The 11,664-nt window shown below is 33.8% G+C and overlaps 1 pseudogene; it reads right to left on the bottom strand.

Annotated features, from left to right (window-relative positions):
• Positions 1 to 652: 652 nt before the first annotated feature.
• On the bottom strand, positions 653 to 3,420 carry LOC143554286 (CASP-like protein 4A4; annotated as a pseudogene).
• Positions 3,421 to 11,664: the final 8,244 nt, after the last annotated feature.

The following is an 11,664-nucleotide window of genomic DNA, read 5'->3' as shown; positions in this document are numbered from 1 at the left end:
ATGGTGGAACCTACCAAATTTGAAGTTTGTATGGGGCAAATGCATTATACATGTGAGATGCATGACAGAGTGGATAAATTGAGTAATGTTGATGGCTTAAAAATTTTGGGCATGCATGAAAAAGCAACCGACAATTTGAAGTCAAATAGTGGGCTTCATATTAAATTGGATATGATATCAAAGGAAAGGAGTAATGGGTTCATGGATTCATCAACTGCAACATGGGTACATACCAAGTATGATGGGTCACAAAAAGGTTTTGACGATTATAATGACAGCCCCCAAAAATCGATGGTGAATAAGAAACGAACCAATGTCCCCTTTGATCCCGGTGGACTTTATTCCCAAGCAAAACTCGAGGTCGAGTTTTTTTTTCAAGACGGGGAGGATGATGCAGTTAGAAGCGCATGTCAAATGGCAATCACGAAACTCATATGATTATTAGCCAAAAGTTAGGAACCAAAAGATTCTAAACCTTCAAGGTTTACAATGTTTATTCAAAATCCAAAAAACTGTCTCCACAAAAAAACCTAACAACCTTATTTATAAAATGAGAATAAACAGTTGGGCGGGCCGACTTAATGGACCGGATACTCCTGCATCAGATCAACTTCTTGAAGGTGAATGGTCAGTACGTGCGAGTCTCTGCAAAGGTAACAAGTAGAGAGAGAGAGAGATCATTGCATCACCACATGATTCTTTTTCTCAGCTTGTATCCCGAGAGATTGGCACAAACTGCAGTCATCAGGAATGCAATAACCGACATGCAAACAGAAGCTACTGCTGCTTGCTTGAGTGATGAATTGTCTTTTTATTGCGGTTGATTGATCATTACAGCTGTCACTGCAGAGCATGACACAAGGAGGTACCCTGCCAACTGTTTTATGTTTTAATATACCGGATGCAATTAGTGAAGCTAGCAACATGTAACATTCATTTTAAAAAGTTCATAAAATTTATAGAATATATTAACCTGGTCAAGAATGAAGTTTGAGTAGTCTGAGGTCTTATCTGACATGAGACAGTCTCTAAAGGCAATGTTCAAAATGCCTTTGAAGACTTGATAAGCAGAGTAGATGAAAGCCCAACAAGTAATAATAAAGCTGTATCTGCAACAATAACACATGAGTTATAATTGTATGATTTGTTTCACTACTTTCTTTTGAATTATGGGTTGGTCTAGTGGTTTGAGTAACGAGTCCCGACAAGTCGGTGCTCAATTTCTATTACAAATAGTTAGTATGTGAAATGTAATCATATAATCTATATATGATTCACTAAGAAAACAATTTAGGATGTTGTATGTATTACATTTATATGAATAAACGAGTCTACATCGACCACTGGATGTCAAAACTTCACTTGAATTTTGTGGTCAAAGGGGAAAATTTTTCAGTTCTATAATATGAACTTTTTAGCAGCAATATCATCTTAAGAAAATAATGGTAATCTGCACTCTGCAGATCTTTTCATTATTGAGATCTGAAAGATATCAAAATGACTTGAAGGTTACTACGAGTAGTTTATTCGACTCTATAATTTAAATTATGCATTATGCACAAAAGAGGATGAGTTTTTATCAAACTTTGAATAGCACATGTTTTTCATTAGGATCATTTAGAGGGTGTTAAACTGTTGATCAATTGTTTTATTAGCTTTATGTGCTTCCATAAAATCAAACCTTCACGAACTGTCACATCAATTTTACTTTAGTTTAACGTTAAATTACAAACTTTCTTTTAAAAGCACTCATTTTCTTAACAGCAAACCTTTAGAAAGCACCAATTCTTCATTTACTTCTATAATTAGTTTCTTTATTTAATTAATTTACTTTCACATATATATATATATATAATATAATATAATAAAATTTAATATTAAATGGAAAATAAAATAACAAAATCTTGAATTTAAACTAAACCATGTTTGGATTCTAGAATTGGCTCGGGTATGGAGTCGGGAGGGGTTGGGTTTTAAGTTATGTCATCGCTTAACAGTAGTTAATATAGAGTGTTAGCATGTTTGTATGGTGTTGTTGAAACTTTTTAATAATTAGAAATGGTTGGTGAGGAATGTATATATATTTTTTTATTAATGCTTATGATCGTTTGAAACTTGGACCCACACCACACCTCACACGGACCCACATATGCTCTAAATTCAAGTTTTTTTTTGGAACGACCAACTAAGTAATGTCGGGTACCCCGTATACGGCCCCTATTGGCTAAAGGTAGTCCGAGCCGGCCATGATTCCGGACGGACGAAGCCCCTAGCGGTCCACCAATTGAGGGATTCTCGGATAAAATCCGCTCCACGCCCGCCAACGACACGACAACATGGAGCCAGTAAAACCGGGTGAGATCAGGACTCGAACCCTGACAAGCCATAGTCATCCTCATATCTTCCATATAAATTGGTGATAGTAAGGTTTGAACCCTCTACCTCTCACTAATAAAGTAAATACTTTATCATTGAGTCACATCCAATTTATACTCTAAATTCAAGTTAATTAATCCTTTTGAAATTGACACAGAGTACAAGTTAGAAAGAGAACTTTTCTCACAAGAACCTTCAAGGAGTCATGCCCTTGCGCATGCATGGAACCGAAAAACCAATCTCTAATTGAAAAACCAAACCCAAAGCAAAAGCCGATGGTTTGATTAAATGTTTTTATAATAACTGAACTTTTGGTTTTACGTGTAATTAAAGGCAGAAAAACCAAACCAAATGGATGGGTTTTTATTTTTAAATTTAAATGTTAAGTAATTTGTAAGAACTTAATAAATAGTGTAACCCATATATTGTAGTTTAAATGTATAATAATCAGTTAAACATTAATTAGCAAAACGATTTAGATCCAAAATTCATTATTTTAAGGAAAAATTCCATCTCAAATGGTAAAACCAGAAACACAAACCGAAACCAAACAACTTGGAAAAACTAAAAAAATAAACTTCCAGTTTTGGTTCGGTTTAAACCAAAAACCGACATATACATACCCTATATGGCTATATAAGAGTCCATATAGCGTAGGTCTCAGGTTTGAATCCAGTATTCACCTGGCTACTGGTTTCTAGCAACGCGGTATCGTTCAAAAAACAAAATGTTTTCTTAAAGGTAGATAAAGAAACCTACACGAACCCGGGGATATCTTGGAGGCCCTGCTTATGATTAGACATAGTGATAGCGAGTGCTAGAGAAGAACCAAAGGAAAAAAACAGGACCAAAGCTCTAAGAACAAGACACAAGACTCAAAGTATGAATGTAAGGTCTAGAAGAACTCCATCTTGTAGAAGCAACTGAAAACGAGTACGGTGACGGTGTCGGTATTCCCATGGCTGGAGTCGAATAGACCACACATGGAGAAACAGCCACCAACGGTTGACGAGGATTCATCAAAACACCACCCCCTTCATTCATCTCACCTGTTAACAAATGTATGTGGGAGTTTAAGTGCCATGCTCATTACAACTTCTTATATTTAAAGTTATTAAAAAGTTAAGTCAATGAAGTAAGGTCTTTAAAAGAACTATAATCTATGTTTATGTGTTGGAATAATACTATAGAAATACGAGTACGTGACTGAGTAAGCGAGTAGGTTATTGAAAGAGACATCCTTTCAGGGCCGGCCCAAGGGGCGTGCAGCCCGTGCAACCGCACAAGGCCCAAAAATTTTTAGGGCCCAAAATTTAAAGAATACATAATATGCAATAGATAGATTAGATACAAACAAAAATTAACTAAACATGCATTGTGGCTTACATGGTATACTCCATTGTGTACATGATATTGTTGGACTCAGGTTCAATACCTAGTAACTACACATCTTTTTTTCCAATTTTTCCAGAACTTGTATTTCATATTTTATGGGCTACATTGTTTTCTTTTTATTGCTTGGATCAATTTCTTTGCTTTTATTAAGATATTTTATCTAATACGTATATCTAATATATAGTTTTTTAAAGCAAAAACTCATAACTAAAGTTATAAACTTCAAATTTCGTGTAATTCAAAGAACAAAAGGTTATTACCTTTTGTTCTTTTGTCTAATAGACTAATCCGGGCATTTTTTTGGTTTCTCATCAAAATAATTTCAATATATAGGGGCCAATATTTTTTCCTTGCACGAGGCCCTTGAGGTGCCGCATCCTCAGAGACGGCACTGCATCCTTTTATAAAATATTCACAACTTGATGAATTAATATTATGCATTACACATGTTTGGGATAATCAAATCGCATGATCCACGGACCACAAGGGGAAATGCTGAATTAGGGAGCACCAAATACGTCAAATGCGGATATGTGTTATATATATATATATAGACACACATTTATTCGGTTTTTTCAGTTTAGCTAATCAGGCTAGGGAAAAAACTTAGATCCATGATATTTGAAATTTGACTTATAATTTTTATAAAGTAAATATAATTAATATAATAGTGTACAATTTTATCTAGAATATTAGTGTACTAAAACATAAAATCACTTTCATGTATTAAGAGTTATATTTGCGTCCGGTGCATGTTTTGGTGAAAAATATATCGTCAACATTATTGTTTAATTCTTTGCCACTCGACTACGCTAACACCGTTAGAGAGTTATGTTAACTTACGATACATAGCGTAATCGAAATCAAAATCATCCTATTCGAATTAGCCACATATCACAATTGACGCCTGATTAGCAAATGACGGTTAAATCGTGATGAGTACAAGTCGGTGTATGTACGGGCATGAATTTCTAAAAGGAGTATTTTATCTAAAAGTTGATTTATTTGGCAGTTCAATAAAAAAATGATGAAAATCCCCAAATGTGTTACAAATTGATTTATGAAGCTCCTCAACTAAGTATTAACATATTTTGCTTTATTTAGCGTTTTTATGTTTTATTTACTGATCTAGACTTTTTTAATATGAAACAACGTCAATCGTGGTGACCCTCTATTTGAACTTTGAAGAGTTTGGGGATGCTGATAAAGAAAAAGAGCATTGAGTAGATATTTTAAAACAGGAAATTACACATCAAACTAAAATCAAATGTCGATGCCTCAAGGTTTTTTTAGTATTTTTAATTGTTTTTTTTTCAATACTTTTATTAGTAATACTAGGTTAGAACCCGTGTGATACATGGGTTGGTAATAAAATAAAAAAACGTAAATAATTAAATTAATTTATTATAAATAATTATAAACATAATGGATTCATACCGTAAAATTACGAACACAATGCCAACTTTAAGGTCAAAGCATTTTTGAAAAGCCATTTGTAAACGTGTCATATATGCCTACCAAAAAAATGCTTAACAGATGACTTAGACGCGAAATTGACGAAAGATTCAAATGTGAAATATACAATAACATCATGTCATTTCATTCCGTATATAAAAACATAAAAAACAATAAATTTTATGAAACACAAACTTGACATTATTGTCGCAAATTAATATCTAACTTGTTGGTCAACTTTGACCCCAAACAAAAAATGTAAACCTATCTTCTTGAGCGTCTTTTCTCATTCATATACCCTAAATCATGTATACAAATGGCAGTTAGCATAAGCCATATGAACTAAAGACAAATACTCCACATTTGAATAGATAATAACATCATCTTTCTGGCTATCAAACTCAACAGACTTTGATTTCTACCTGAACATATGTTCAACTTGGTCCAACCACTATGTGACTCTAAAGATCATGCATAAAAAAACAACAATAAGTAAGACACCAACCTATGAATCATTTGAATAATTTCAATAAGTGAAGTAAAACCTACGATTATCAATGCATAGCTTGTGATTGCCTTGTCCTCCAAATTTGCTAAACAAAACAAATTTGATATTAAAAAACATATTAAGAGATTATTCCACTCCACAAAGATTTACAAAATAATGAGTCAAATGTCCCAAATTAAATGTATTATAACAAACCAAATGAAATAAAGAGACAATTAGGTGCCTGTGATTCATTTAATAACTACTTAGTGAATCAAAGCACAATCAAATTTCAATAAAATACAGTTTTCAATAAAATTGCAGAGAACATAAGCAAATACGATATACATTCCATTTATATATATACTTTAAATAAGCATTCAAAAATTCAAAAAGCACAATCAAACAAAGCAAATTAGCCTGTAAAATATACTTTAGTGCAAACAGTCGTGCATCCCTTCACATTTTCCACCGAAAGTGTCATGGTTATTTCATATAAAACACAATTTCCTAAAGTTTTGCAAGCACATTCCTGTAAAATCGTAGGTGTCCGCTACTTTTATATTATTTGAATGCATATACGACTTTTCAGGTTTTGCTTCAATTCTTACCGTATGGATAAAAAAATTTCAATTTATAGATAAACAATAATCCCATGTTTCGAGTTTGGAGAAAAATTTGATACTAAATATCCGACTAAAATTAAGAAAACTGAAATGAACGACCTCAATGGATTCAAAACACACCCTAAAATCCATGATTAAAAAAAAAAAAAATGAATGTAGATGCATTACCAATGAAACACCTTTAGTCTTAACAAAACTGATGGTTTAAAAGAAAAAAAAGCTTGCATCACCATAATCCATTCCAGTGCAAAAGTTAATATAAAGATCATATATGTTCATGCATTGACACATTTACTCTTTCTTTGAGTCTCCAAACTATTTATCAGCTACTTTAGCCTCATCACATTGAAATATAGCCAATTGCCAATACAATTATATCATACAAAAGCACCATTTTCAGTGTAACAAATCGTTTATAACCCTAAATAAAAGCCCAAATAACCAAATTAGATAACCAATCCAAAAAATAGGTTAATATATTCAAGAAAAATACTAGATGAATGGTTAGAAGTGAATCTATCAATAAAATATATGGTTTGTTTGAGATTTGAAGTTTATGTTAGAAAGGTATAAAGTAATATTTTGAAGTTTATGTTAGAAAGGTATAAAGTAATATAGAAATCATACAATATACCTTGTATAATCGTTCAATTGATGATGAATAAAACTGATGATTTGAGAAGAGACTTCGACGAATAAGAGGATTCGTGATCAAGAGAAAGGAGGTAGGTTGCGATAAGGTTTGTGTGGAATTATGTGGCTGATTAAAATGGTGACATTTTTAGGGTTCCAGTGAGCGTATCGAAAGTAAAGAATTGATAATGAATATACAAAATTGAATATAAAGGATCTATTTTATTGTTTAGGGTTCAAAACTTCAAATCAACGATTACAACCCATATTCTAAATTACCACGTGGACAAATGAATTGTTCGTGAATGTCATGTGGCATTTTAGCATTTTAGAGTCATTTAGGCCATGTGTAGTGTAGGAGCTATAATTGGGGGCGAATTGTAACACGTGGCGTCCAGTCAGCATGGAGTAGAAATTTGTTTTTGGGGTGTAATGACGTAGGGGCTACAAGTTGGGCCCACAGTATCTTTTTTTATTATTTTCTATTTATAACTAAACTAAACAAATAAAAAGCAATTTATTTAAATAATTAAATAAAACTGCATTAAAATTAAAAAGAAATACAACAAAATTAAAAAAAACATAACTAATAATGCATTAAAATTAAAAAAAATACATAACTAAAAATATTAAAAAACATAACTAAATAACATACTAATATCCATAATATTTGCGAATTTTTTTTCAATTCGTTGTCGTTGCAATAATGCGGCCTCTTCGTGTAACCCGGCCGCTTTGAGGGATTTGTATTTTTCACTCAATTCCCGCAATTCCAACATTTGGTCAATCTTTTCGTGTTGTTTGTTGGTTTCTTTCATGACATCATTGAGTTCCTCGACACATTTTTTTTGTTTTTTATGATTTCTTTCATGGTAGCGACGACTTCCGCGAGTGTCGGTTGGTTCGGGTTGTTTGTAGGATTCATTTTGCTAAATTTTTTTGAAGAATTTAGGCATGAATTATGTATGAAATGAAGAAGAAGGTTTATGTTTATATATATATATTGTTTAAATTAATTTTTTTTAAAACATTTGACCGTTTACCAACGGTCATATTAATATAATAATATTATTTTCTTCTCCACCCCGGCGACAAGTAAACCCCGCCCCCGCCCCTTTTCGCTCAATTATCGCCCGTGGGGCGGTGTTCTAGCCCTTCGTCGCCCCATTTCGCCCCCAACTCTCGCCCACTACGTTTGGCCTTAGTGAAAAATGCTAAAAATTCATTTTTTTATTATATAGGTAGATAGATTTTTTATGGGGTTTTTTACATGCACCATATGGTGTTTTCAAAACACCCATCTAATCCACTAAGGATTAGGCAATCCATGACATATTGGTGGGGTCTTTTGGAAAAATATGTTTTTTTTGTCTTTTTATTGTCCTGTTTTTGTATTAGCAATCTTTCAAAAAAAAAATACCTTTTAAATATATTTTTCATTTTAAATCAACTTTCGGGTAAAACCGAGTAAAAGTCGAATATTTTGTTTTAACTAGCTAGTCACTGTTCATATCACCAAAAATATTTCCTAACATTTTTAACGCATGTTTCGCTTTATAATATTTAAATTTCTAAGTTTGTGGTGTGTTGGAACCAAACTTGGTTTAATACCAAGATCGAATGGATTTACATTCGCTTAAACCCGAGTTTGGGACTTTAATTAATAAAAATTCTCAAACTTGCTTAAGCTACTGATTTTATTGAATGATTCGTATATTTAAATAGAATTGTTTGACGAGTTTGAATAATACGAGGATATAAAATAAATTAAAAAAATTATATACTCAAAAATACAAGTTTTTATTAATAAGAAAGTTTTGAATTACATTCCCGAGTCGGGTAAATATAAACGAATACATATACGAAAAATCCGAGATGTTACAACGACGGTAGAACGACGACGACGATGATGCTGGGGATAAGCCCACCACATGCAAACGAGACTACGACGCGGGTGGTGCTGCTGTTTCGATTTGTTTTTGTGTTTTGTTTTTTTTTTCGAACTCGTTGTTATGTATTTAATATTATTATATAAATTTTGTTTTGTTTATGTTGTTTCGTTTCAATTTTAAAATTGTTGTTTCATTTTTATTTTTGATTTTGTTTTGTTTTTGTGTTAGGGATGTAACCAATTTTTACTTTCAATAATTTTTTATTTTCAATTCATCGGTTTTGAAATTACAACGAAACAACAATTTTAAATGTAAGGCCCCGTTACCGGTGTCCTACTTTGGACGTTGGATTTACTCATAAACACAGTTCTAAATATCAGAGTTAATAAAAACATTCGCGGAATATTAAAAACATTCAAACCATTTCATTACATAACCATATTTCTTGTCTTAACGATCATTCCAAATTATTTAACATAAAACATTGGTTTAAAATGACATAACATTTCCTTGAGATGCCAGCTTCTTCAAGTCCATGCCATGTGCTTTCTCTTATGCAAGCTGCCTCAATCTACTCACCTGCGTGCATACTAAAAGTCAGCTACGCTGAGTGAGTTCTAGTTAATCTTACAAGATACAATCTGTTCTCATACTTGCACACGTGCCCGAAGGGGTGTACATTAATCATACTTACTCTTTATATATAACTATCCATTCTATTTAAAGAGCCTTCCGCCCTATAACATCACAGATATTATAAGGGTCTGGTCCCTAACATCACAGATATTATAAGGGTCTGGTCCCTAACATCACAGATATTATAAAGGGTCTGGTCCCCAACATCACAGATATTGTTAGGGTCTGGTCCCTACCGTCATAGATATTGTTAGGGTCTGGTCCCTACCGTCACAGATATTGTTAGGGTCTGGTCCCTACCGTCACAGATATTATTAGGGTCTGGTCCCTTTGTTTCATGCAACTGTACCATACCTGTTCTTACATACATTCCTTGACAATACGTGCAATCTCCGAAGAACGTTCATGTACCATCAACATATCATACATACATTATGCATACATCATATATATTCATACATACATCATATCTTACATCATACATATCAATCATATCGTTAACCACCACCTAACGGTACATGTAATATCCGAAGATCGTTCACGCACCGTCAAGCAATCATCATACATAAATCGTACAAGGCATACAATCACCACCTAAGGTAAGTGTATTAAATATCACATCGAGTATGCACACAGCCCCAAAAACATAACAGGGAAGTGGGGCTAGAAACTCACCTCAACGCGATTACATTCACCATTTATAGTTAATCCCTTCCTGAGCTGGGCACGACTAACTATATAACAATCACGCATATTAATTACTATCACTATCCATATCGTATTTCTATTCCAACTATAACCCTCAACGAACAGGGGTCCGGGGGCAGCGCCCCTGGCAGCGGGGTCTAGGGGCGGCAGCCCCTTGCAGGGTCCAAGGGGCAGAGCCCCTGGCTGGGGTCGAGCTGCCAGGTCAGCTTTGAAAAATTTTATTTCCGTTAACTGTCTTATCACATTTTCCATTAGCATTTTGAATCATTAATTAATTTGCTACTTAAAAGTTCAAGGGATTCTTTGTAATTAAATCATTCTTTTTCTAAGTCTAGGGACCATTCTGTCATTTAAGTAAACTTCTAGTTCGCTATTGGATTCTTTAGCGAATTGGTTTGTCATAACGAATTGGACCTTATGACGAATTGACCCCTTTTAACGAATTGGACCTCATAGCGAACTGAACCTTTTTAACGAACTGAACCTTCTAGTTCGTTATCTCCTTTTAATGAATTACTATAACGAACTGTGGTTAATTCGTTATCCTTTTTTCTTGACGAATCTGGTTGCGAACCAATGCTGGTTCGTTATACTTCTTTAACGAATTACGTGACGAATTACCTCTAATTCATTAACTCTCCGTTAACGAATTAGGGTTAGGTCAGAGAATGTCATAAACATTCTCTGACATGTCAACCTCGTACCAGCCGCCTTTCCGGCGCCGCCATCGCCGGAAAACCGAAAATCTCACCGGGAAAACGTATTTTCACCGTTTTACACCGTTTTTCATCATTTTTCGTCCCGTTCGATCCAGATCTGAGCTAGGGTGATCCCTAAACTCATCTAAGGTTCGGTTTATACCCGATTCTACCCGGATCTCGCGACTTAAACGGTTTAACGGTGTCGGCTCGTCGTTTCGTGACCATAACTAACGGATTTAAGCTCATACATCAAAATACTATCGTACCTTGGGTCAGGATCTGTTTCCTCTTCTATATTTCGACTAGAGAGAGAGAGAGCTTAAGTGTGTGTTTTTTTGGTGTATGGAGTATGTGTAAAATGAATTAAATGGGTTATTAATAATTTATATAATTATTGATCATGGGCTTAAGCCCATGGTCTTTCCTTATTTCATCCATAACCCAATTCCATAACCCATATCCATTTACCCAACACTAGCCTGGCTCATAACAACTCATATTTTGTTTATTAACTGAAATCAGAAAACGGGATGTTACATTAAAATTGAAACGAAACGGCATAAACAAAAAAAAATTTATATAATAATATTAAATACATAACAACGAGTTCGAAAAAAAAAAAAAACACAAAAACAAATCTAAACCGCACCACCACCCGTGCCGTCGTCTCGTCTGCGTGTGGTGGCCTTATCCCCAGCATAATCGTCGTTGTCGTTCTACCGTCATTGTAATATCTCAGATTTTTCGTATTTGTA

This window comes from Bidens hawaiensis, unplaced genomic scaffold, assembly GCF_021521415.1.
Source record: "Bidens hawaiensis isolate Kalapana, Puna unplaced genomic scaffold, B.hawaiensis_p1.1 tig00017578_1, whole genome shotgun sequence".
Taxonomy (NCBI): domain Eukaryota; kingdom Viridiplantae; phylum Streptophyta; class Magnoliopsida; order Asterales; family Asteraceae; genus Bidens; species Bidens hawaiensis.
Note: the sequence above shows the minus strand (reverse complement) of the source record. Positions and strands in the feature narration are given on the sequence as shown.